Source organism: Cryptomeria japonica, unplaced genomic scaffold (genome assembly GCF_030272615.1).
Source record: "Cryptomeria japonica unplaced genomic scaffold, Sugi_1.0 HiC_scaffold_258, whole genome shotgun sequence".
Classification (NCBI taxonomy): Eukaryota; Viridiplantae; Streptophyta; class Pinopsida; order Cupressales; family Cupressaceae; genus Cryptomeria; species Cryptomeria japonica.
In genome coordinates this window covers 107501-132500 of record NW_026729080.1, presented here as the reverse complement: position 1 = coordinate 132500, position 25000 = coordinate 107501, and the positions used below count along the sequence as shown (strand labels likewise).

Genomic DNA, 25000 nt, shown 5'->3' with positions numbered 1-25000 from the left:
AGATAGCAATCGGGGTGTGTGATGCAGAAGAGATAGCAATCGAGGTGTGCGGTGGGAAGGGCCCAGCAGCCAGAATGCATGAAGCGACGGATGAAGCAGTGATGACAACCGGGCTGTGAGGAGAGGAGGGATGCAGCCAAGAAAGCAATCAGGGCTCGAGGCAAGGGATGCATCAAGGATAGCAATCATGTTGTGAGGCGAGATTCCAAAGGCTAAACGTGAGAGGCTGCAGGGTCGACTCAGAGAGGTCTATGCATGTGAGAGGCTGAAAGCAAGGTCAACTCGGAGCGGTCTATGCATCGGGCGCGCTTGGGGCGACTACCAGTGCCAACCCCTTATCCCGCGACGCGTCCGACAAAGAGAACGTTCCAAGGCGGCAGAGGAGGTTACCAGCCGAAGGATGCAGTAGCAATAACAGGTATAGTTCCGCGGCGGCCGAGAAGACTCACCGCATAGGAATCGGGATGCGAGGCGAGGGATGCGGCGGGAAGGCCCCGACGGCTAAACGGAAGAGGCTGCAGGGCCGCCTCGGAATGGTCCAAGCATCGGACGCGATTGGGACGACTACCAGTGCCAACCCCTTATCCCGCGATGCGTCCGATACACAGATAGTTCCAAGGCGGCCGAGGAGCCTCACCGCATATCAATCGGGGTGCGAGGCGAGGGATGGGGCGGGAAGGCCCCAACGGCTAGACGGAAGAGGCTTCAGGGCCACCTCGGAATGCTCCAAGCATCGGACGCGCTTGGGGCGACTACCAGTGCCAACCCCTTATCCCGCGATGCGTCCGATACACAGATGGTTCCAAGGCGGCCGAGGAGCCTCACCGCATAGCAATCGGGGGTGCGAGGCGAGGGATGGGGCGGGAAGGCCCCAACGGCTAGACGGAAGAGGCTTCAGGGCCGCCTCGGAATGGTCCAAGCATCGGACGCGCTTGGGGCGACTACCAGTGACAACCCCTCATCCCGCGATGCGTCCGATACGAAGATGGTTCCAAGGCGGCCGAGGAGCCTCACCGCATAGCAATCGGGGTGCGAGGTGGGGGATGCGGCGAGATGGCCCCAACGGCTAGACGGAAGAGGCCACAGGGCCGCGTCGGAATAGTCCAAGCATCGGACGCGCTTGGGGCGACTACCAGTGACAACCCCTTATCCCGCGATGCGTCCGATACGAAGATAGTTCCAAGGCGGCCGAGGAGCCTCACCGCATAGCAATCCGGGTGCGAGGTGGGGGATGCGGCGAGATGGCCCCAACGGCTAGACGGAAGAGGCTGCAGGGCCGCCTCGGAATAGTCCAAGCATCGGACGCGCTTGGGGCGACTACCAGTGACAACCCCTTATCCCGCGATGCTTCCGATACGAAGACAGTTCCAAGGCGGCCGAGGAGCCTCACCGCATAGCAATGGGGGTGCGAGGTGAGGGATGCGGCGAGATGGCCCCAACGGCTAGACGGAAGAGGCCACAGGGCCGCCTCGGAATAGTCCAAGCATCGGACGCGCTTGGGGCGACTACCAGTGACAACCCCTTATCCCGCGATGCATCCGATACGAAGATAGTTCCCAGGCGGCCGAGGAGCCTCACCGCATAGCAATCGGGGTGCGAGGCGAGGGATGCGGCGAGATGGCCCCAAAGGGTAGACGGAAGAGGCTGCGGGGCCGCCTCGGAATAGTCCAAGCATCGAACGCGCTTGGGGCGACTACCACTGCCAACCCCTTATCCCGCGATGCGTCCGATACACAGATAGTTCCGAGGCGGCCGAGGAGCTGGGGGATGCGGCGAGATGGCCCCAACGGCTAGACGGAAGAGGCTGCAGGGCCGCCTCGGAATAGTCCAAGCATCGGACGCGCTTGGGGCGACTACCAGTGACAACCCCTTATCCCGCGATGCGTCCGATACACAGATAGTTCCGAGGCGGCCAAGGAGCCTCACCGCATAGCAATCGTGGTGCGAGGTGGGGGATGCAGCGAGATGGCCCCAACGGCTAGACGGAAGAGGCTGCAGGGCCGCCTCGGAATGGTCCAAGCATCGGACGCGCTTGGGGCGACTACCACTGCCAACCCCTTATCCCGCGATGCGTCCGATACACAGATAGTTCCAAGGCGGCCGAGGAGCCTCACCGAATAGCAATCGGGGTGCGAGGCGAGGGATGCGGCGAGAAAGCCCCAACGGCTAGAGGGAAGAGGCTTCAGGTCCGCCTCGGAATGGTCCAAGCATCGGACGCGCTTGGGGCGACTACCAGTGACAACCCCTTATCCCGCGACGCGTCCGATACACAGATAGTTCCAAGGCGGCCGAGGAGCCTCACCGCATAGCAATCGGGGTGCGAGGCGAGGGATGCGGCGAGAAGGACCCAACGGCTAGACGGAAGAGGCTTCAGGGCCGCCTCAGAATGGTCCAAGCATCGGACGCGCTTGGGGCGACTACCAGTGACAACCCCTTATCCCGCGACGCGTCCGATACACAGATAGTTCCAAGGCGGCCGAGGAGCCTCACCGCATAGCAATCGGGGTGCGAGGCGAGGGATGCGGCGAGAAGGACCCAACGGCTAGACGGAAGAGGCTTCAGGTCCGCCTCGGAATGGTCCAAGCATCGGACGCGCTTGGGGCGACTACCAGTGACAACCCCTTATCCCGCGACGCGTCCGATACACAGATAGTTCCAAGGCGGCCGAGGAGCCTCACCGCATAGCAATCGGGGTGCGAGGCGAGGGATGCGGCGAGAAGGACCCAACGGCTAGACGGAAGAGGCTTCAGGGCCGCCTCGGAATGGTCCAAGCATCGGACGCGCTTGGGGCGACTACCAGTGACAACCCCTTATCCCGCGATGCGTCCGATACACAGATAGTTCCAAGGCGGCCGAGGAGCCTCACCGCATAGCAATCGGGGTGCGAGGCGAGGGATGCGGCGAGAAGGACCCAACGGCTAGACGGAAGAGGCTTCAGGGCCGCCTCGGAATGGTCCAAGCATCGGACGCGCTTGGGGCGACTACCAGTGACAACCCCTTATCCCGCGACGCGTCCGATACACAGATAGTTCCAAGGCGGCCGAGGAGCCTCACCGCATAGCAATCGGGGTGCGAGGCGAGGGATGCGGCAAGAAGGACCCAACGGCTAGACGGAAGAGGCTTCAGGGCCGCCTCGGAATGGTCCAAGCATCGGACGCGCTTGGGGCGACTACCAGTGACAACCCCTTATCCCGCGACGCGTCCGATACACAGATAGTTCCAAGGCGGCCGAGGAGCCTCACCGCATAGCAATCGGGGTGCGAGGCGAGGGATGCGGCGAGAAGGACCCAACGGCTAGACGGAAGAGGCTTCAGGTCCGCCTCGGAATGGTCCAAGCATCGGACGCGCTTGGGGCGACTACCAGTGACAACCCCTTATCCCGCGACGCGTCCGATACACAGATAGTTCCAAGGCGGCCGAGGAGCCTCACCGCATAGCAATCGGGGTGCGAGGCGAGGGATGCGGCGAGAAGGACCCAACGGCTAGACGGAAGAGGCTTCAGGGCCGCCTCGGAATGGTCCAAGCATCGGACGCGCTTGGGGCGACTACCAGTGACAACCCCTTATCCCGCGACGCGTCCGATACACAGATAGTTCCAAGGCGGCCGAGGAGCCTCACCGCATAGCAATCGGGGTGCGAGGCGAGGGATGCGGCGAGAAGGACCCAACGGCTAGACGGAAGAGGCTTCAGGGCCGCCTCGGAATGGTCCAAGCATCGGACGCGCTTGGGGCGACTACCAGTGACAACCCCTTATCCCGCGATGCGTCCGATACACAGATAGTTCCAAGGCGGCCGAGGAGCCTCACCGCATAGCAATCGGGGTGCGAGGCGAGGGATGCGGCGAGAAGGACCCAACGGCTAGACGGAAGAGGCTTCAGGGCCGCCTCGGAATGGTCCAAGCATCGGACGCGCTTGGGGCGACTACCAGTGACAACCCCTTATCCCGCGACGCGTCCGATACACAGATAGTTCCAAGGCGGCCGAGGAGCCTCACCGCATAGCAATCGGGGTGCGAGGCGAGGGATGCGGCGAGAAGGACCCAACGGCTAGACGGAAGAGGCTTCAGGGCCGCCTCGGAATGGTCCAAGCATCGGACGCGCTTGGGGCGACTACCAGTGACAACCCCTTATCCCGCGACGCGTCCGATACACAGATAGTTCCAAGGCGGCCGAGGAGCCTCACCGCATAGCAATCGGGGTGCGAGGCGAGGGATGCGGCGAGAAGGACCCAACGGCTAGACGGAAGAGGCTTCAGGGCCGCCTCGGAATGGTCCAAGCATCGGACGCGCTTGGGGCGACTACCAGTGACAACCCCTTATCCCGCGACGCGTCCGATACACAGATAGTTCCAAGGCGGCCGAGGAGCCTCACCGCATAGCAATCGGGGTGCGAGGCGAGGGATGCGGCGAGAAGGACCCAACGGCTAGACGGAAGAGGCTTCAGGGCCGCCTGGGAATGGTCCATGCATCGCACGCGCTTGGGGCGACTACCAGTGACAACCCCTTATCCCGCGACGCGTCCGATACACAGATAGTTCCAAGGCGGCCGAGGAGCCTCACCGCATAGCAATCGGGGTGCGAGGCGAGGGATGCGGCGAGAAGGACCCAACGGCTAGACGGAAGAGGCTTCAGGGCCGCCTCGGAATGGTCCAAGCATCGGACGCGCTTGGGGCGACTACCAGTGACAACCCCTTATCCCGCGACGCGTCCGATACACAGATAGTTCCAAGGCGGCCGAGGAGCCTCACCGCATAGCAATCGGGGTGCGAGTCGAGGGATGCGGCGAGAAGGACCCAACGGCTAGACGGAAGAGGCTTCAGGGCCGCCTCGGAATGGTCCAAGCATCGGACGCGCTTGGGGCGACTACCAGTGACAACCCCTTATCCCGCAATGCGTCTGATACACAGATAGTTCCAAGGCGGCCGAGGAGCCTCACCGCATAGCAATCGGGGTGCGAGGCAAGGGATGCGGCGAGAAGGACCCAACGGCTAGACGGAAGAGGCTTCAGGGCCGCCTCGGAATGGTCCAAGCATCGGACGCGCTTGGGGCGACTACCGTTGCCAACCCCTTATCCCGCGATGCGTCTGATACACAGATAGTTCCGAGGCGGCCGAGGAGCCTCACCGCATAGCAATCGGGTTGCGAGGCAGATTATTGGGAAGGGAACCCCCTGGGATGCGGCTCAAGCAGTGCCCAAAGGGACTGGAATGCGGAATCACATCGAGAGACCCAAATGCTATACGAGGGCTCAAATCGAATTATCGATTTGGCCACGACATGGACGCATCGGAACGACTACCTTTGCCGAACCACTCGCAATTGCATCCATACCGAAACCAATAGACATTTCCGTTAGAGCCCTCGCATAGCATTCGGGAATCTCGCATGCCCCTCTAAATCGACCAATGCTGGCGCTCAACGAAAATCCGAGCGCTACCACCGTTCGAGCGCCAGCATTGGTCGAGTTAGAGGGGCACGGGGGAGAATGCTCCAGTCAACACCTCCCCTATATAAGTTATTTGTCCGATTCTCGCACAACCGTAGTCTGCCTCGTCGAATCAAACAACGGTCCCAGATTCCGACTTCCGTTCCGTAGAGACCCAAAAGCTAGATGGAGGCTCGCAAGAAAGAGAGTCGGCGCATAGCAATCGGGTTTCTCGAACGTTTAGGGACCGAGCTCACTTGCGGATAGGGCAAAATCCGCCAAGCAACCCAAAAGCTAGACGGGGGCTCGAATCGAATCGCCTAGGCGGCCACAACAACGACGTGTTGGATCGACTACCAGTGCCAAACCATTCAGCAAGACTAGTCTGTGTCGAGGCCGGATAGAGATTCTCAGAGAGCGCCCGTATAGCATTTAGGAGACCTGCCGCGTCCCTCACACTCGACAAATGGTGGTGCACGTTTATAAATCCGAGCGATCCCAACCCTTTCAAGCACCAACATCGGTCGAGATAGAGGGGCACGGAGGGGGCTGCGTGAGACAACACAGTCCCCTATATAAGTTATTTGTCCGATTCTCACACATCCGAAGAATGGTCATCAAATCGGACAACAGCCCAAACTTCCGACTTCCGTCCCAGAAAGCCCAAGAGCTATCTAAAACGTTCATGGCCGGAACTCGATCGCGGCTATACCAGTCCGCCAAGCAACCCAAAAGCTAGACTGGAGCTCTAGTCGAATCACCTCTGTGGCCATTGCAAGGACGTGTTGGAGCGACTACCATTGCCGAACCATTCCGCAGGTCGAGTCCATACCAAGGCCGCATAGAGATTCACGATGAGCTCCTGCATAGCAATCAGGAGACTTGCCGTGTCCATCACAATCGATAAATCCTGGTGCAAGATTTTTGCATCCGAGCGCTCCAACCAGTCGAGCACCAGCATCAATCGACATAAACGGGCACGGGGGGAGGATGCTCGAGAACACTACCTCCCCTATATAAGTTATTTGTCCGATTCTCAAGCAGCCGAAGTCTGGTCATCGAATCGGGTCAAAGACCACAACTTCCGACTTTACCCACAATGCAAGTCATCGAATCGAACATCGGCCCCCGAGTCGGACTCCATGCGTATGTCAGGTCATCGGACCCAAATTCCGCCTTCCTGCGCATGGCGGGCCATCAATATCAACTCGGTCATCGGACCCAAACTCCGCCTTTCTGCGCATGGCACGCCTTCAAATCGGTCATCGGACCCAAATTCCGCCTTCCTGTGCATGGCGGGCCATCAACATCAACTCGGTCATCGGACCCAAATTCCGCCTTTCTGCGCATGGCACGCCATCAACTCGGTCATCGGACCCAAATTCCGCCTTCCTGCGCATGGCAGGTCATCGGACACAAATTCAGACCTCGCCAATATGCCTACGTATCGAATCGGTCATCGGACCCAACTTCCGACTTCATCCATACTGTAGGGTCTTTGAGGTTGGCGCGGTGCGCTCAACCCGGGGAGTCGACCCATCGAAGCATACACCTCCCCTATATAAGCTATTTGTCCGATTCCCACACCTGTGTAGTTTGCACCTCTGACCAGGACATCGACCCCAACTTCCGAACTCGACTGCAACGACGGCACCAGCGCCTTGGTGCGCACCTTGCGACGCACAGTCCCAACATTCGCCTTCCTGCACATGGCAGGTCATCGGACCCAAATTCCGACCTCGCGAGTATGCCTACATATCGAATCGGTCATCGGACACAACTTCCGACTTCATCCATACCGTAGGGTCTTTGAGGTTGGCGCGGTGCGCTCAACCCGGGGAGTCGACCCAACGAAGCATACACCTCCCCTATATAAGCTATTTGTCCGATTCCCACACCTGTGTAGTTTGCACCTCCGATCAGGACATCGACCCCAACTTCCGAACTCGCCTGCAACGACCGAACCAGCGCCTTGGTGCGCACCTTGCAACGCACAGTGCCAACATTCGCCTTCCTGCACATGGCAGGTCATCGGACCCAAATTCCGACCTCGCGAGTATGCCTACATATCGAATCGGTCATCGGACCCAACTTCCGACTTCATCCATACCGTAGGGTCTTTGAGGTTGGCGCGGTGCGCTCAACCCGGGGAGTCGACCCAACGAAGCATACACCTCCCCTATATAAGCTATTTGTCCGATTCCCACACCTGTGTAGCTTGCACCTCCGATCAGGACATCGACCCCAACTTCCGAACTCGACTAAAAAGACCGCACCAGCACCTTGGTGTGCACCTTGCAACGCACAGTGCCAACATTCGCCTTCCTGCACATGGCAGGTCATCGGACCCAAATTCCGACCTCATGAGCATACCTACTAATCGAATCGGTCATCGGACCCAACTTCCGACTTCATCCATACCGTAGGGTCTTTGAGGTTGGCGCGGTGCGCTCAACCTGGGGAGTCGACCCATCGAAGCATACACCTCCCCTATATAAGCTATTTGTCCGATTCCGACACCTGTGTAGTTTGCACCTCCGCTCAGGACATCGACCCCAACTTCCGAACTCGCCTGCAACGACCGAACCAGCGCCTTGGTGCGCACCAAAAGTGCGCACTTTTGGAGGGCACTTTTGTGCGCTCCAAAGGTGCGCACTTTTGGAGGGCACTTTTGTGCGCTCCAAAGGTGCGCACTTTTGGAGGGCACTTTTTGGAGGGCACTTTTGTGCGCTCCAAAGGTGCGCACTTTTGGAGGGCACTTTTTGGAGGGCACTTTTCTGCGCTCCAAAGGTGCGCACTTTTGGAGGGCACTTTTTGGAGGGCACTTTTCTGCGCTCCAAAGGTGCGCACTTTTGGAGGGCACTTTTTGGAGGGCACTTTTCTGCGCTCCAAAGGTGCGCACTTTTGGAGGGCACTTTTTGGAGGGCACTTTTCTGCGCTCCAAAGGTGCGCACTTTTGGAGGGCACTTTTGTGCACTCCAAAGGTGCACACTTTTGGAGGGCACTTTTTGGAGGGCACTTTTCTGCACTCCAAAGGTGCGCACTTTTGGAGGGCACTTTTTGGAGGGCACTTTTGTGCGCTCCAAAGGTGCGCACTTTTGGAGGGCACTTTTTGGAGGGCACTTTTGTGCGCTCCAAAGGTGCGCACTTTTGGAGGGCACTTTTGTGCACTCCAAAGGTGCGCACTTTTGGAGGGCACTTTTCCTGCGCTCCAAAGGTGCACACCTAGGTGAGCACCTTCGACCACACCTTGTAGCACACCAAACTCTGACTTTCGACTTCATCCGCAATGCAGGGTCTTTGAGGTTGGCGCAATGCGCACAACCAGGGGAGTCGACCCATCAAACCCAACACCTCCCCTATATAAGCTATTTGTCTGATTCTCATACATGCGTAGCCTGCAGGAGCAATTAGGACATCGACCCCAACTTTCGGCTTCTAAACGAAAACAAGGTCTTTGAGGTTGGTGTAATGCGAACAACTAGGGGAGTCAACCCATCAAACCCAACACCTCCCCTATATAAGCTATTTGTCTGATTCTCATACATGTGTAGTCTACAGGAGCAATTAGGACATCGACCCCAACTTTTGACTTCTTAACGAAAACAAGGTCTTTGAGGTTGACGTAATGCGCACAACCAGGGGAGTCGACCCATCAAACCCAACACCTCCCCTATATAAGCTATTTGTCCGATTCTCATACATGTGTAGCCTACAGGAGCCATTAGGACATTGACCCCAACTTTTGACTTCTTAACGAAAACAAGGTCTTTGAGGTTGGCGTAATGCGCACAACCAAGGGAGTTGACCCATCAAACCCAACACCTCCCCTATATAAGCTATTTGTCTGATTCTCATACATGTGTAGCCTGCAACAACGATTAGGACATCCACCCCAACTTCTGAATTCGTCTGCGTTGACCGCACCAAAGGTGCACGCCTTGGTGCTCACCAAAATCCGACTTCCGACTTCTTCTGCTATGCGGGGTCTTTGAGGTTGGCGCAGTGCGCACAACCAGGGGAGTCAACCCACCGAATGCAACACCTCCCCTATATAAGCTATTTGTCTGATTCTCATACATGCGTAGACTGCAGCAATGATTAGGACATCCACCCCAACTTTTGACTTCTTAAACAAGACAGGGTCTTTGAAGTTGGTGCAGTGCACACAACCAGGGGAGTCGACCCATCAAACGCAACACCTCCCCTATATAAAGCTATTTGTCCGATTCTCATACGTGTAGTCTGCAGCAGCGATTAGGACATCGACCCCAACTTCCGAATTCGTTTGCATTGACCGCACCAAAGGTGCACGCCTTGGTGTGCACCTTGGAGTGCACTTTGGTGCTCACCTCGGTGCACACTTTGGTGTGCACCTCGGTGTGCACCAAAGGTGCGCACCTTGGAGCGCACCAAAGGTGTACACTTTGGAGCGCACCACATAGGGTCTTTGAGAGGTTGGCGCAGTGCGCACACCAAGGTGGGTGTTGAGGTGCGTGCCGAGGTGGGTGGGTGCTAGGGTGCGCTCCATGGTGGGTGCCAGGGTGGGTGCGTGCTAGGGTGGATTCCAAAGAGGGTCATAGGGTGGGTGCCAAGGTGGGTTGGTGATATAGTGGGTTCAAAGGTGGGTACTAGGGTGGGTTCCAAGGTGGGTCACAAGTTGGGTGCCAGGATGCGTGGGTGTTAGGTTGGGTGCCAAGGTGGGCTCCTGCGTGGGTGGGTGCTAGGGTGGGTTTCAAGGTGGACGCGAGGGCGGGTGCCAAGGTGGGTAACAAGTTGGGTGTTAGGATGGGTGAGTGCTAGAGTGGGTGCCAAGGTGGGTGGGTGCTAAGGTGGATGCCAAGGTGGTTCACAGGGTGGGTGGGTTCTAGGGTGAGTTCCAAGGTGGGTCACAGGTTTAGTGCTAGGGTGCGTGTCAAGGCGGGTGTCGAGGTGCCTGGGTGCTAGGGTGTGGATGCCAATGTGGGTCATAGGGTGGGTACTAGGGTGGGCTGCAATGTGGGTGCCAAGGTGGGTAACATGCTCGGTTGGTTCTAAATTGGGTGTCAGGGTGGGTGTGCACCCACCTTGCCCGAGGTGGGTGCCAAGGTGCCAGTGTGGGTGGGTGCTAAGGTGGATGCCAAGGTGGGTGAGAAGGTGGGTGATAGGTTGAGTGGTAGGATGGGTGGGTGCCAAGATGGGTCACAGGGTGGGTGCAAGGGTGGGTAGGTGCTAGGGTTGGTGTCAGGGTGGGTGGGTGCTAGGTTGGGTTCCAAGGTGGGTGCGAGGGTGAGTGTCAAGGTGGGTCACAGGTTAGGTGCTAGGATGGGTGAGTGCTAGGGTGCAAAGGTGCCAGGGTGGGTGCTAGGATGGGTCGATGCTAGGGTGAGTGGCAAGGTGGGTCCACAAGTGTCAAGGTGGGTGCCGAGGTGGGTGCCAACTTGGGTTCCAAGGTGGGTGCCAAGTGGGCGACTGCTATGGTGGATGCCAAGGTGGGTCACGGGGTGGGTGCCAAGTTGCTAGGTTGTGTTCCAAGGTGGGTGCCAACGTGGCTGCTAGGGTGCGTGGGTTAAAGGGTGTGTCACAACGTGGGTGCCAGGATGGGTGCGCACCCACACTGGCCAAGACGGGTGCAAGGTTGGGTTCCAAGCCCGGTCACAGGCTGGGTGCTAGGATGGGTGGGTGCCAAGGTGGGCACCAGGGTGGGTGCACCCACCCTGGCCAAGGTGGGTCACGGGGTGGGTCCTAGGGTGGGTAACAGGGTGGGTACTAAGGTGCGTGCCAAGGTGGGTCATGGGGTGGGTGCCAAGGTGGGCACCAGGGTGGGTGTGCACCAACCCTAGCCAGGGTAGGTCACGGGGTGGTTGTCGGGGTGGGCGTCAAGGAGCCAAGGTGGGTGGCAAGTAGCCAAGTTGCGTGCCAAGGTGGGTGTCGGGGTGGGTGCCAAGGATCCAAGGTGGGTGCCAAGGAACCAAGGTGGGTGTCTGGGTGGGTGCCGAGGTGGGAGCCAGGGTGGGTCCCAAGGTGAGTGCAAAGGTGGGTGCCAGGGTCAAGGTGAGTGCCAATGTGGGTTCCAAGGTGCCAGGGTCAGGGTGAGTGCCAATGTGGGTTCAAAGGTGCTAAGTTGGGTGCGAGGTTGGGTGCGAGGGTGGGTGGGTGCCAAGGTGTGCTAGGTGGAAGCCCGGGTGGGTCGGCATCCCATGGGTGTCGAGTTGGGTGCCTGATGGGTGCTTCTTGTCAAGTTTTAGTCGTCGGGACTCATTTCGAGCCTTAGAGGTCGTTTCTTGTCCGGTTGCCCTGTCTTCGACCTGGGAACCCAATTTTGGTCCTCGGGTCCCATTTTTTTTTGTCTCGCATCCCACTTTTGGCCTGTGGCCTTTTCGGGGTCGATTCTCGTTTTGGGCATCAGAGCATGTTTCTTCTCCTAAAACCCAATATTTGTTTATTAAGTCTCGGAACACATTTTTGTTCTCGTGGACCCATCATGGGTCTTGGAACGCATTTGTGGTCCTTGGGTCCCATTTTGCATCCCGAAACTTGTGTTTTGGTGCTTGATCCCTATTTTGGGTGCCCACCTTGCACCAAGTGCGCACCCGGGGCAAACCGAGCGCCTTGGTGCACCGGGGCAAGATCGAGCGTGCACCCGAGGCGCCCCGAACATGCACCAAGGTGCACTCGGCCCACATGTGAGCGCAGGTCGTTGCGCCCGAGGTGGTGTGTGGGCACCGCGTTGCAGACGGGACACTGCACGCACACGACGCCCCGTCCAGGTGCACGCACGTAGGCCGGGCCGGGTGCACACCCGACGCCCTAGCAAGGTGCGCGCACCCGGGCAGGGCTCACACTTGGCGAACGGGGCGCACTTCGCGAGGGAGGGTGTGCACCTCGACGGGGGTGGGTGGCCGGGGTGGATTCGCACGTGGGTCGCGGTTTGCTAAGTACACACTGCGACAAGCTCATAACGGGTGCGATCATACCAGCGTTAGTGCACCGGATCCCATCAGAACTCCGCAGTTAAGCGCGCTTGGGCCGGAGTAGTACTAGGATGGGTGACCTCCCGGGAAGTCCCGGTGTTGCACCCTTTCTTAGTTTTTCGCCGGGCGTCGCAATGCTATTTGAATAAACCTTTTGCCCGTTTGCGTTCTCGTCGGGGCCGGGCCGGGCCGGGGTGCGCTGCCCGCACTACCGCGCGCGCGGGGGGCGACACCGAGCGCGCACCCGAGGCGCCCCGAGCACACAGGCCATGGTGCAACCCGGGCGTTGTGCGCGCACCCCGGTGCGCCCGAGGTGCTGCGCGCGCACCCAGGTGAAATCGGTGTGCACCTCGGCCAGTGCGCGCTCGGTCGAGTCGCGCACGTTGGCCAAGGTGCACGGTGATGTTTCTTACTCTAAGGTTCCGCACCAGACGCCCGGGACAGGTGAGCGAAGCTGGGCGGGGCCGGGTGCGCGGCCGGGGCAGGTGCACGCAGCTGGAGAGAGCTTTGGAGCACACCAGAGGTGCGCACCTTGGAGCACACTTCGGAGCGCACCAATGATGCGCTCCATTCAAAAGTTTCCTGAAAAGGCAAAAAAAGTTGAGATTATAGAATTTCCCACTTGAGAGATTGTAAAAAAAAAAAATTTAAAATGAAGGAAACGCGGGTGCCAAGGTGTGCGCGCCCGGGTGCGCAGCCCAGCCAAGGTGTGCGCACCAAGGCGCCCACCCTGGCGAAGGTGCACGCAAGGTGCGCACCCGAGGCAAACCGGACAATTAACCCAACTTTCGACTTCGCGCGCACCTGCGCACCTTGGAGCGCACTTCGGAGCGCTCCTTGGTGCGCACCAATCTTGGGCACCTCGGAGTGCACCATGGCGCCCACCAAGGTGCGCACCCGGGGCAAACCGAGCTCCGACTTCGTGCGCACCTTGGAGCGCACGAAAGGTGCGCACCATGGCGCCCACCAAGGTGCGCAGCCCAGCCAAGGCGTGCGCATCAAGGTGCGCACCCTGGCGAAGGTGCGCACCCGGGGCAAACCGAGCTCCGACTTCGTGCGCACCTTGGAGCGCACAAAGGGTGCGCAACCCAGCCAAGGTGTGCGCACCCCGGGCAAACCGAGCTCCGAATCGTGCGCACCTTGGAGCACACTTCGGAGCCCTCCTTGGTGCGCACCGATGTTGCGCACCTCGGAGCGCACCCGGGGAAAACAATGCAATTAACCCGACTTTCGACTTCGTGGGCACCTCGGAGCGCTCTCGGGTTCGCACCTCGGAGCACACCGAGGTGCGCACCTTTGATGCGCTACCTTCACCAATTTCCAGAAAAGGCAAGAAAACATTGAGAAGGTGTGCGCACCGAGGTGCCCACCCTGGCGAAGGTGCACGCGAGGTGCGCACCCGGGGCAAACCGGGCTCCGACTTCGTGCACGCCATGCTGCGCACCTTGGAGGGCCATGGTGCGCACCTTGGAGCACACTTCGGAGCGCTCAATGGTGCCCAACCCAGCCAAGGTGCCCACCGCGGCGAAGGTGCACGCGAGGTGCGCACCCGGGGCAAACCGGGCTCCGACTTCGTGCACGCCGCACCTTGGAGCACACTTCGGAGCGCTCCTTGGTGCGCACCAGGGCGCGCAACCCAGCCGAGGTGCCCACCCCGGCGAAGGTGCACGCGGGGTGCGCACCCGAGGCAAACCGGGCTCCGACTTCGTGCACGCCATGGTGCCCACCGCGGCGAAGGTGCACGCGAGGTGCGCACCCAGGGCAAACCGGGCTCCGACTTCGTGCACGCCGCACCTTGGAGCACACTTCGGAGCGCTCCTTGGTGCGCACCAGGGCGCGCAACCCAGCCGAGGTGCCCACCCCGGCGAAGGTGCACGCGAGGTGCGCACCCGGGGCAAACCGGGCTCCGACTTCGTGCACGCCATGGTGCCCACCGCGGCGAAGGTGCACGCGAGGTGCGCACCCGGGGCAAACCGGGCTCCGACTTCGTGCACGCCGCACCTTGGAGCACACTTCGGAGCGCTCCTTGGTGCGCACCATGGTGCCCACCAGGGCGCGCAACCCCGCCGAAGGTGCACGCGAGGTGCGCACCCGGGGCAAACCGGGCTCCGACTTCGTGCACGCCGCACCTTGGAGCACACTTCGGAGCGCTCCTTGGTGCGCACCAGGGCGCGCAACCCCGCCGAAGGTGCACGCGAGGTGCGCACCCGGGGCAAACCGGGCTCCGACTTCGTGCACGCCATGGTGCGCACCAGGGTGCCCACCGCGGCGAAGGTGCGCACCTGGGGCAAACCGGGCTCCGACTTCGTGCACGCCGCACCTTGGAGCACACTTCGGAGCGCTCCTTGGTGCGCACCAGGGCGCGCAACCCAGCCGAGGTGCCCACCCCGGCGAAGGTGCACGCGAGGTGCGCACCCGGGGCAAACCGGGCTCCGACTTCGTGCACGCCATGGTGCCCACCGCGGCGAAGGTGCGCACCCGGGGCAAACCGGGCTAGGACTTCGTGCACGCCGCACCTTGGAGCACACTTCGGAGCGCTCCTTGGTGCGCACCATGGTGCCCACCAGGCCGCGCAACCCAGCCAAGGTGTGCGCACCAAGGTGCACGCGAGGTGCGCACCCGGGGCAAACCGGGGTCCGGCTTCGTGCACGCCGCACCTTGGAGCACACATCGGGGCGCTCCCGGGTTCGCACCGGCGTTGCGCACCGTGGTGGGCACCTCGGAGCGCACCGTGGTGGGCACCTCGGAGCACACCAAGGTGGGCAGCGAGGTGCGCACCTTTGATGCGATGCCTTCACTAATTTCCATAAAAGGCAAAAGAAAACGAGATTTTAAAATTTCCGTTTTGAAAGATAGTGAGAAAAAGGGAATGCTGGTGCCATCTTGAGCCCGCCCTGGTGCGCAGCCCAGCCAAGGTGTGCGCACCAAGGTGCCCACCCTGGCGAAGGTGCGCGCCCGGGCAATTAACCCAACTTCCAACTTCGCGCGCGCCAGGGTGGGAGCGCACCCAACAACCGGGCCTGGGAAGAGCCAATGCGAGAAACCCCACCAAACGCTCTGACAAAAAAAGAGGGGGCGCTCCAGTAACCCCGCTTCGGAGCGCACCCTGGGCAAACCCAGCCAGGGTGCCCACCCCGGCCAAGGTGCAGGCGAGGTGCGCACCCGGGGCAAACCGGGCTCCGACAACGTGCACGCCGCACCTTGGAGCACACTTCGTAGCGCTCCCGGGTGCGCACCTCAGAGCACACCAAGGTGGGCAGCGAGGTGCGCACCTTTGATGCGCTGCCTTCACTAATTTCCAGAAAAGGCAAAAAAAAGAGGAGATTTTAAAATTTCCGTTTTGAAAGATAGTGAAAAAAACGGAACGCGGGTGCCATCTTGAGCCCGCCCGGGTGCACAGCCCAGGTAAGGTGCCCACCCTGGCAAAGGTGCGCACCCGGGCAATTAACCCTACTTCCGACTTCGTGCGCGCCAGGGTGGCAACCGGGCCTGGGAAGAGCCAATGCGAGAAACCCCACCAAACGCTCCGACAAAAAAAGAGGCGGCGCTCCAATAACCCCGCTTCGGAGCGCAGCCGGGGCAAACCCAGCCAAGGTGCCCACCCCGACGAAGGTGCACGCGAGGTGCGCACCCGGGGCAAACCGGGCTCCGACAACGTGCACGCAGCACCTTGGAGCACACTTCGAAGCACTCCCGGGTGCCCACCGGCGTTGCGCACCGTGGTGGGCAGCGAGGTGCGCACCTTTGATGCGCTGCCTTCACTAATTTCCAGAAAAGGCAAAAAAAAATGAGATTTTAAAATTTCCGTTTTGAAAGATAGTGAAAAAAACGGAACGCGGGTGCCATCTTGAGCCCGCCCTGGTGCGCAGCCCAGGCAAGGCATGCGCACCAAGGTGCCCACCCGCGGTGCACGCCCGGGGCAAACCGGGCTCCGACTTCGTGCAGGCCGCACCTTGGAGCACACTTCGGAGCGCTCCTTGGTGCGCACCATGGTGCCCACCAGGGCGCACCCGGGGCAAACCGGGCTCCGACTTCGTGCACGCCGCACCTTGGAGCACACATCGGAGCGCTCCCAGGTTCGCACCAGCGTTGCGCACCTTTGATGCGCTGCCTTCACTAATTTCCAGAAAAGGCAAAAAAAAACGATATTTTAAAATTTCCGTTCTGAAAGATAGTGAAAAAAACGGAACGCGGGTGCCATCTTGAGCCCTTCCTGGTGCGCAGCCCAGGCAAGTTGTGCGCACCAAGGTGCCCACCCTGGCGGAGGTGCGCGCCCGGGGCAAACCGGGCTCCGACTTCGTGCACTGCATGGTGCCCACCAAGGCGCGCAACCCAGCCAAGGTGCCCACCGCAGCGAAGGTGCACGCGAGGTGCGCACCCGAGGTGCACACCCGGGGCAAACCGAGCTCCGACTTCGTGCACGCCGCACCTTGGAGCACACTTCAGAGCGCTCCTTGGTGCGCACCAGGGCGCGCAACCCAGCCAAGGTGCTCACCCCGGCGAAGGTGCACGCGAGGTGCGCACCCGGGGCAAGCCGGGCTCGGACTTCGTGCACGCCGCACCTTGGAGCACACATCGGAGCGCTCCCGGGTTCGCACCAGCATTGCGCACCTTTGATGCGCTGCCTTCACTAATTTCCAGAAAAGGCAAAAAAAAAAAAAAAACGAGATTTTAAAATTTCCGTTTTGAAAGATAGTGAAAAAAACGGAACGCGGGTGCCATCTTGAGCCCGCCCTGGTGTGCAGCCCAGGCAAGTTGTGCGCACCAAGGCACCCACCCTGGCCAAGGTGGGTCACGGGGTGGGTCCTAGGGTGGGTAACGGGGTGGGTACTAAGGTGCGTGCCAAGGTGGGTCATGGGGTGGGTGCCAAGGTGGGCACCAGGGTGGGTGTGCACCAACCCTAGCCAGGGTAGGTCACGGGGTGGTTGTCGGGGTGGGCGTCAAGGAGCCAAGGTGGGTGGCAAGTAGCCAAGTTGCGTGCCAAGGTGGGTGTCGGGGTGGGTGCCAAGGATCCAAGGTGGGTGCCAAGGAACCAAGGTGGGTGTCTGGGTGGGTGCCGAGGTGGGAGCCAGGGTGGGTCCCAAGGTGAGTGCAAAGGTGGGTGCCAGGGTCAAGGTGAGTGCCAATGTGGGTTCCAAGGTGCCAGGGTCAGGGTGAGTGCCAATGTGGGTTCAAAGGTGCTAAGTTGGGTGCGAGGTTGGGTGCGAGGGTGGGTGGGTGCCAAGGTGTGCTAGGTGGAAGCCCGGGTGGGTCGGCATCCCATGGGTGTCGAGTTGGGTGCCTGATGGGTGCTTCTTGTCAAGTTTTAGTCGTCGGGACTCATTTCGAGCCTTAGAGGTCGTTTCTTGTCCGGTTGCCCTGTCTTCGACCTGGGAACCCAATTTTGGTCCTCGGGTCCCATTTTTTTTTGTCTCGCATCCCACTTTTGGCCTGTGGCCTTTTCGGGGTCGATTCTCGTTTTGGGCATCAGAGCATGTTTCTTCTCCTAAAACCCAATATTTGTTTATTAAGTCTCGGAACACATTTTTGTTCTCGTGGACCCATCATGGGTCTTGGAACGCATTTGTGGTCCTTGGGTCCCATTTTGCATCCCGAAACTTGTGTTTTGGTGCTTGATCCCTATTTTGGGTGCCCACCTTGCACCAAGTGCGCACCCGGGGCAAACCGAGCGCCTTGGTGCACCGGGGCAAGATCGAGCGTGCACCCGAGGCGCCCCGAACATGCACCAAGGTGCACTCGGCCCACATGTGAGCGCAGGTCGTTGCGCCCGAGGTGGTGTGTGGGCACCGCGTTGCAGACGGGACACTGCACGCACACGACGCCCCGTCCAGGTGCACGCACGTAGGCCGGGCCGGGTGCACACCCGACGCCCTAGCAAGGTGCGCGCACCCGGGCAGGGCTCACACTTGGCGAACGGGGCGCACTTCGCGAGGGAGGGTGTGCACCTCGACGGGGGTGGGTGGCCGGGGTGGATTCGCACGTGGGTCGCGGTTTGCTAAGTACACACTGCGACAAGCTCATAACGGGTGCGATCATACCAGCGTTAGTGCACCGGATCCCATCAGAACTCCGCAGTTAAGCGCGCTTGGGCCGGAGTAGTACTGGGATGGGTGACCTCCCGGGAAGTCCCGGTGTTGCACCCTTTCTTAGTTTTTCGCCGGGCGTCGCAATGCTATTTGAATAAACCTTTTGCCCGTTTGCGTTCTCGTCGGGGCCGGGCCGGGCCGGGGTGCGCTGCCCGCACTACCGCGCGCGCGGGGGCGACACCGAGCGCGCACCCGAGGCGCCCCGAGCACACAGGCCACGGTGCAACCCGGGCGTTGTGCGCGCACCCCGGTGCGCCCGAGGTGCTGCGCGCGCACCCAGGTGAAATCGGTGTGCACCTCGGCCAGTGCGCGCTCGGTCGAGTCGCGCACGTTGGCCAAGGTGCACGGTGATGTTTCTTACTCTAAGGTTCCGCACCAGACGCCCGGGACAGGTGAGCGAAGCTGGGCGGGGCCGGGTGCGCGGCCGGGGCAGGTGCACGCAGCTGGAGAGAGCTTTGGAGCACACCAGAGGTGCGCACCTTGGAGCACACTTCGGAGCGCACCAATGATGCGCTCCATTCAAAAGTTTCCTGAAAAGGCAAAAAAAGTTGAGATTATAGAATTTCCCACTTGAGAGATTGTAAAAAAAAAAAATTTAAAATGAAGGAAACGCGGGTGCCAAGGTGTGCGCGCCCGGGTGCGCAGCCCAGCCAAGGTGTGCGCACCAAGGCGCCCACCCTGGCGAAGGTGCACGCAAGGTGCGCACCCGAGGCAAACCGGACAATTAACCCAACTTTCGACTTCGCGCGCACCTGCGCACCTTGGAGCGCACTTCGGAGCGCTCCTTGGTGCGCACCAATCTTGGGCACCTCGGAGTGCACCATGGCGCCCACCAAGGTGCGCACCCGGGGCAAACCGAGCTCCGACTTCGTGCGCACCTTGGAGCGCACGAAAGGTGCGCACCATGGCGCCCACCAAGGTGCGCAGCCCAGCCAAGGCGTGCGCATCAAGGTGCGCACCCTGGCGAAGGTGCGCACCCGGGGCAAACCGAGCTCCGACTTCGTGCGCACCTTGGAGCGCACAAAGGGTGCGCAACCCAGCCAAGGTGTGCGCACCCCGGGCAAACCGAGCTCCGAATCGTGCGCACCTTGGAGCACACTTCGGAGCCCTCCTTGGTGCGCACCGATGTTGCGCACCTCGGAGCGCACCCGGGGAAAACAATGCAATTAACCCGACTTTCGACTTCGTGGGCACCTCGGAGCGCTCTCGGGTTCGCACCTCGGAGCACACCGAGGTGCGCACCTTTGATGCGCTGCCTTCACCAATTTCCAGAAAAGGCAAGAAAACATTGAGAAGGTGTGCGCACCGAGGTGCCCACCCTGGCGAAGGTGCACGCGAGGTGCGCACCCGGGGCAAACCGGGCTCCGACTTCGTGCACGCCATGTTGCGCACCTTGGAGGGCCATGGTGCGCACCTTGGAGCACACTTCGGAGCGCTCAATGGTGCCCAACCCAGCCAAGGTGCCCACCGCGGCGAAGGTGCACGCGAGGTGCGCACCCGGGGCAAACCGGGCTCCGACTTCGTGCACGCCGCACCTTGGAGCACACTTCGGAGCGCTCCTTGGTGCGCACCAGGGCGCGCAACCCAGCCGAGGTGCCCACCCCGGCGAAGGTGCACGCGGGGTGCGCACCCGGGGCAAACCGGGCTCCGACTTCGTGCACGCCATGGTGCCCACCGCGGCGAAGGTGCACGCGAGGTGCGCACCCGGGGCAAACCGGGCTCCGACTTCGTGCACGCCGCACCTTGGAGCACACTTCGGAGCGCTCCTTGGTGCGCACCAGGGCGCGCAACCCAGCCGAGGTGCCCACCCCGGCGAAGGTGCACGCGAGGTGCGCACCCGGGGCAAACCGGGCTCCGACTTCGTGCACGCCATGGTGCCCACCGCGGCGAAGGTGCACGCGAGGTGCGCACCCGGGGCAAACCGGGCTCCGACTTCGTGCACGCCGCACCTTGGAGCACACTTCGGAGCGCTCCTTGGTGCGCACCATGGTGCCCACCAGGGCGCGCAACCCCGCCGAAGGTGCACGCGAGGTGCGCACCCGGGGCAAACCGGGCTCCGACTTCGTGCACGCCGCACCTTGGAGCACACTTCGGAGCGCTCCTTGGTGCGCACCAGGGCGCGCAACCCCGCCGAAGGTGCACGCGAGGTGCGCACCCGGGGCAAACCGGGCTCCGACTTCGTGCACGCCATGGTGCGCACCAGGGTGCCCACCGCGGCGAAGGTGCGCACCCGGGGCAAACCGGGCTCCGACTTCGTGCACGCCGCACCTTGGAGCACACTTCGGAGCGCTCCTTGGTGCGCACCAGGGCGCGCAACCCAGCCGAGGTGCCCACCCCGGCGAAGGTGCACGCGAGGTGCGCACCCGGGGCAAACCGGGCTCCGACTTCGTGCACGCCATGGTGCCCACCGCGGCGAAGGTGCGCACCCGGGGCAAACCGGGCTAGGACTTCGTGCACGCCGCACCTTGGAGCACACTTCGGAGCGCTCCTTGGTGCGCACCATGGTGCCCACCAGGCCGCGCAACCCAGCCAAGGTGTGCGCACCAAGGTGCACGCGAGGTGCGCACCCGGGGCAAACCGGGGTCCGGCTTCGTGCACGCCGCACCTTGGAGCACACATCGGGGCGCTCCCGGGTTCGCACCGGCGTTGCGCACCGTGGTGGGCACCTCGGAGCGCACCGTGGTGGGCACCTCGGAGCACACCAAGGTGGGCAGCGAGGTGCGCACCTTTGATGCGATGCCTTCACTAATTTCCATAAAAGGCAAAAAAAAACGAGATTTTAAAATTTCCGTTTTGAAAGATAGTGAGAAAAAGGGAATGCTGGTGCCATCTTGAGCCCGCCCTGGTGCGCAGCCCAGCCAAGGTGTGCGCACCAAGGTGCCCACCCTGGCGAAGGTGCGCGCCCGGGCAATTAACCCAACTTCCAACTTCGCGCGCGCCAGGGTGGGAGCGCACCCAACAACCGGGCCTGGGAAGAGCCAATGCGAGAAACCCCACCAAACGCTCTGACAAAAAAAGAGGGGGCGCTCCAGTAACCCTGCTTCGGAGCGCACCCTGGGCAAACCCAGCCAGGGTGCCCACCCCGGCCAAGGTGCAGGCGAGGTGCGCACCCGGGGCAAACCGAGCTCCGACAACGTGCACGCCGCACCTTGGAGCACACTTCGTAGCGCTCCCGGGTGCGCACCTCAGAGCACACCAAGGTGGGCAGCGAGGTGCGCACCTTTGATGCGCTGCCTTCACTAATTTCCAGAAAAGGCAAAAAAAAGAGGAGATTTTAAAATTTCCGTTTTGAAAGATAGTGAAAAAAACGGAACGCGGGTGCCATCTTGAGCCCGCCCTGGTGCACAGCCCAGGTAAGGTGCCCACCCTGGCAAAGGTGCGCACCCGGGCAATTAACCCTACTTCCGACTTCGTGCGCGCCAGGGTGGCAACCGGGCCTGGGAAGAGCCAATGCGAGAAACCCCACCAAACGCTCCGACAAAAAAAGAGGCGGCGCTCCAATAACCCCGCTTCGGAGCGCAGCCGGGGCAAACCCAGCCAAGGTGCCCACCCCGACGAAGGTGCACGCGAGGTGCGCACCCGGGGCAAACCGGGCTCCGACAACGTGCACGCAGCACCTTGGAGCACACTTCGAAGCACTCCCGGGTGCCCACCGGCGTTGCGCACCGTGGTGGGCAGCGAGGTGCGCACCTTTGATGCGCTGCCTTCACTAATTTCCAGAAAAGGCAAAAAAAAATGAGATTTTAAAATTTCCGTTTTGAAAGATAGTGAAAAAAACGGAACGCGGGTGCCATCTTGAGCCCGCCCTGGTGCGCAGCCCAGGCAAGGCATGCGCACCAAGGTGCCCACCCGCGGTGCACGCCCGGGGCAAACCGGGCTCCGACTTCGTGCAGGCCGCACCTTGGAGCACACTTCGGAGCGCTCCTTGGTGCGCACCATGGTGCCCACCAGGGCGCACCCGGGGCAAACCGGGCTCCGACTTCGTGCACGCCGCACCTTGGAGCACACATCGGAGCGCTCCCAGGTTCGCACCAGCGTTGCGCACCTTTGATGCGCTGCCTTCACTAATTTCCAGAAAAGGCAAAAAAAAACGATATTTTAAAATTTCCGTTCTGAAAGATAGTGAAAAAAACGGAACGCGGGTGCCATCTTGAGCCCTTCCTGGTGCGCAGCCCAGGCAAGTTGTGCGCACCAAGGTGCCCACCCTGGCGGAGGTGCGCGCCCGGGGCAAACCGGGCTCCGACTTCGTGCACTGCATGGTGCCCACCAAGGCGCGCAACCCAGCCAAGGTGCCCACCGCAGCGAAGGTGCACGCGAGGTGCGCACCCGAGGTGCACACCCGGGGCAAACCGAGCTCCGACTTCGTGCACGCCGCACCTTGGAGCACACTTCAGAGCGCTCCTTGGTGCGCACCAGGGCGCGCAACCCAGCCAAGGTGCTCACCCCGGCGAAGGTGCACGCGAGGTGCGCACCCGGGGCAAGCCGGGCTCGGACTTCGTGCACGCCGCACCTTGGAGCACACATCGGAGCGCTCCCGGGTTCGCACCAGCATTGCGCACCTTTGATGCGCTGCCTTCACTAATTTCCAGAAAAGGCAAAAAAAATAAAAATACGAGATTTTAAAATTTCCGTTTTGAAAGATAGTGAAAAAAACGGAACGCGGGTGCCATCTTGAGCCCGCCCTGGTGTGCAGCCCAGGCAAGTTGTGCGCACCAAGGCACCCACCCTGGCCAAGGTGGGTCACGGGGTGGGTCCTAGGGTGGGTAACGGGGTGGGTACTAAGGTGCGTGCCAAGGTGGGTCATGGGGTGGGTGCCAAGGTGGGCACCAGGGTGGGTGTGCACCAACCCTAGCCAGGGTAGGTCACGGGGTGGTTGTCGGGGTGGGCGTCAAGGAGCCAAGGTGGGTGGCAAGTAGCCAAGTTGCGTGCCAAGGTGGGTGTCGGGGTGGGTGCCAAGGATCCAAGGTGGGTGCCAAGGAACCAAGGTGGGTGTCTGGGTGGGTGCCGAGGTGGGAGCCAGGGTGGGTCCCAAGGTGAGTGCAAAGGTGGGTGCCAGGGTCAAGGTGAGTGCCAATGTGGGTTCCAAGGTGCCAGGGTCAGGGTGAGTGCCAATGTGGGTTCAAAGGTGCTAAGTTGGGTGCGAGGTTGGGTGCGAGGGTGGGTGGGTGCCAAGGTGTGCTAGGTGGAAGCCCGGGTGGGTCGGCATCCCATGGGTGTCGAGTTGGGTGCCTGATGGGTGCTTCTTGTCAAGTTTTAGTCGTCGGGACTCATTTCGAGCCTTAGAGGTCGTTTCTTGTCCGGTTGCCCTGTCTTCGACCTGGGAACCCAATTTTGGTCCTCGGGTCTCATTTTTTTTTGTCTCGCATCCCACTTTTGGCCTGTGGCCTTTTCGGGGTCGATTCTCGTTTTGGGCATCAGAGCATGTTTCTTCTCCTAAAACCCAATATTTGTTTATTAAGTCTCGGAACACATTTTTGTTCTCGTGGACCCATCATGGGTCTTGGAACGCATTTGTGGTCCTTGGGTCCCATTTTGCATCCCGAAACTTGTGTTTTGGTGCTTGATCCCTATTTTGGGTGCCCACCTTGCACCAAGTGCGCACCCGGGGCAAACCGAGCGCCTTGGTGCACCGGGGCAAGATCGAGCGTGCACCCGAGGCGCCCCGAACATGCACCAAGGTGCACTCGGCCCACATGTGAGCGCAGGTCGTTGCGCCCGAGGTGGTGTGTGGGCACCGCGTTGCAGACGGGACACTGCACGCACACGACGCCCCGTCCAGGTGCACGCACGTAGGCCGGGCCGGGTGCACACCCGACGCCCTAGCAAGGTGCGCGCACCCGGGCAGGGCTCACACTTGGCGAACGGGGCGCACTTCGCGAGGGAGGGTGTGCACCTCGACGGGGGTGGGTGGCCGGGGTGGATTCGCACGTGGGTCGCGGTTTGCTAAGTACACACTGCGACAAGCTCATAACGGGTGCGATCATACCAGCGTTAGTGCACCGGATCCCATCAGAACTCCGCAGTTAAGCGCGCTTGGGCCGGAGTAGTACTGGGATGGGTGACCTCCCGGGAAGTCCCGGTGTTGCACCCTTTTTTAGTTTTTCGCCGGGCGTCGCAATGCTATTTGAATAAACCTTTTGCCCGTTTGCGTTCTCGTCGGGGCCGGGCCGGGCCGGGGTGCGCTGCCCGCACTACCGCGCGCGCGGGGGGCGACACCGAGCGCGCACCCGAGGCGCCCCGAGCACACAGGCCACGGTGCAACCCGGGCGTTGTGCGCGCACCCCGGTGCGCCCGAGGTGCTGCGCGCGCACCCAGGTGAAATCGGTGTGCACCTCGGCCAGTGCGCGCTCGGTCGAGTCGCGCACGTTGGCCAAGGTGCACGGTGATGTTTCTTACTCTAAGGTTCCGCACCAGACGCCCGGGACAGGTGAGCGAAGCTGGGCGGGGCCGGGTGCGCGGCCGGGGCAGGTGCACGCAGCTAGAGAGAGCTTTGGAGCACACCAGAGGTGCGCACCTTGGAGCACACTTCGGAGCGCAC

At 61.3% G+C, this 25000-nt stretch overlaps 3 non-coding genes across 3 annotated transcripts; all 3 read left to right on the top strand.

Moving 5' to 3' along the window:
• Positions 1 to 12365: 12365 nt before the first annotated feature.
• Positions 12366 to 12484, top strand: LOC131869700 (5S ribosomal RNA). The gene has a single exon (XR_009368077.1). It is a non-coding gene; the product is annotated as a 5S ribosomal RNA (ribosomal RNA).
• Positions 12485 to 18400: 5916 nt separating this feature from the next.
• LOC131869684 (5S ribosomal RNA) lies at positions 18401 to 18519 on the top strand. The gene has a single exon (XR_009368062.1). It is a non-coding gene; the product is annotated as a 5S ribosomal RNA (ribosomal RNA).
• A 5915-nt stretch (positions 18520 to 24434) lies between these two features.
• LOC131869683 (5S ribosomal RNA) lies at positions 24435 to 24553 on the top strand. Its single transcript, XR_009368061.1, has one exon. It is a non-coding gene; the product is annotated as a 5S ribosomal RNA (ribosomal RNA).
• Positions 24554 to 25000: the final 447 nt, after the last annotated feature.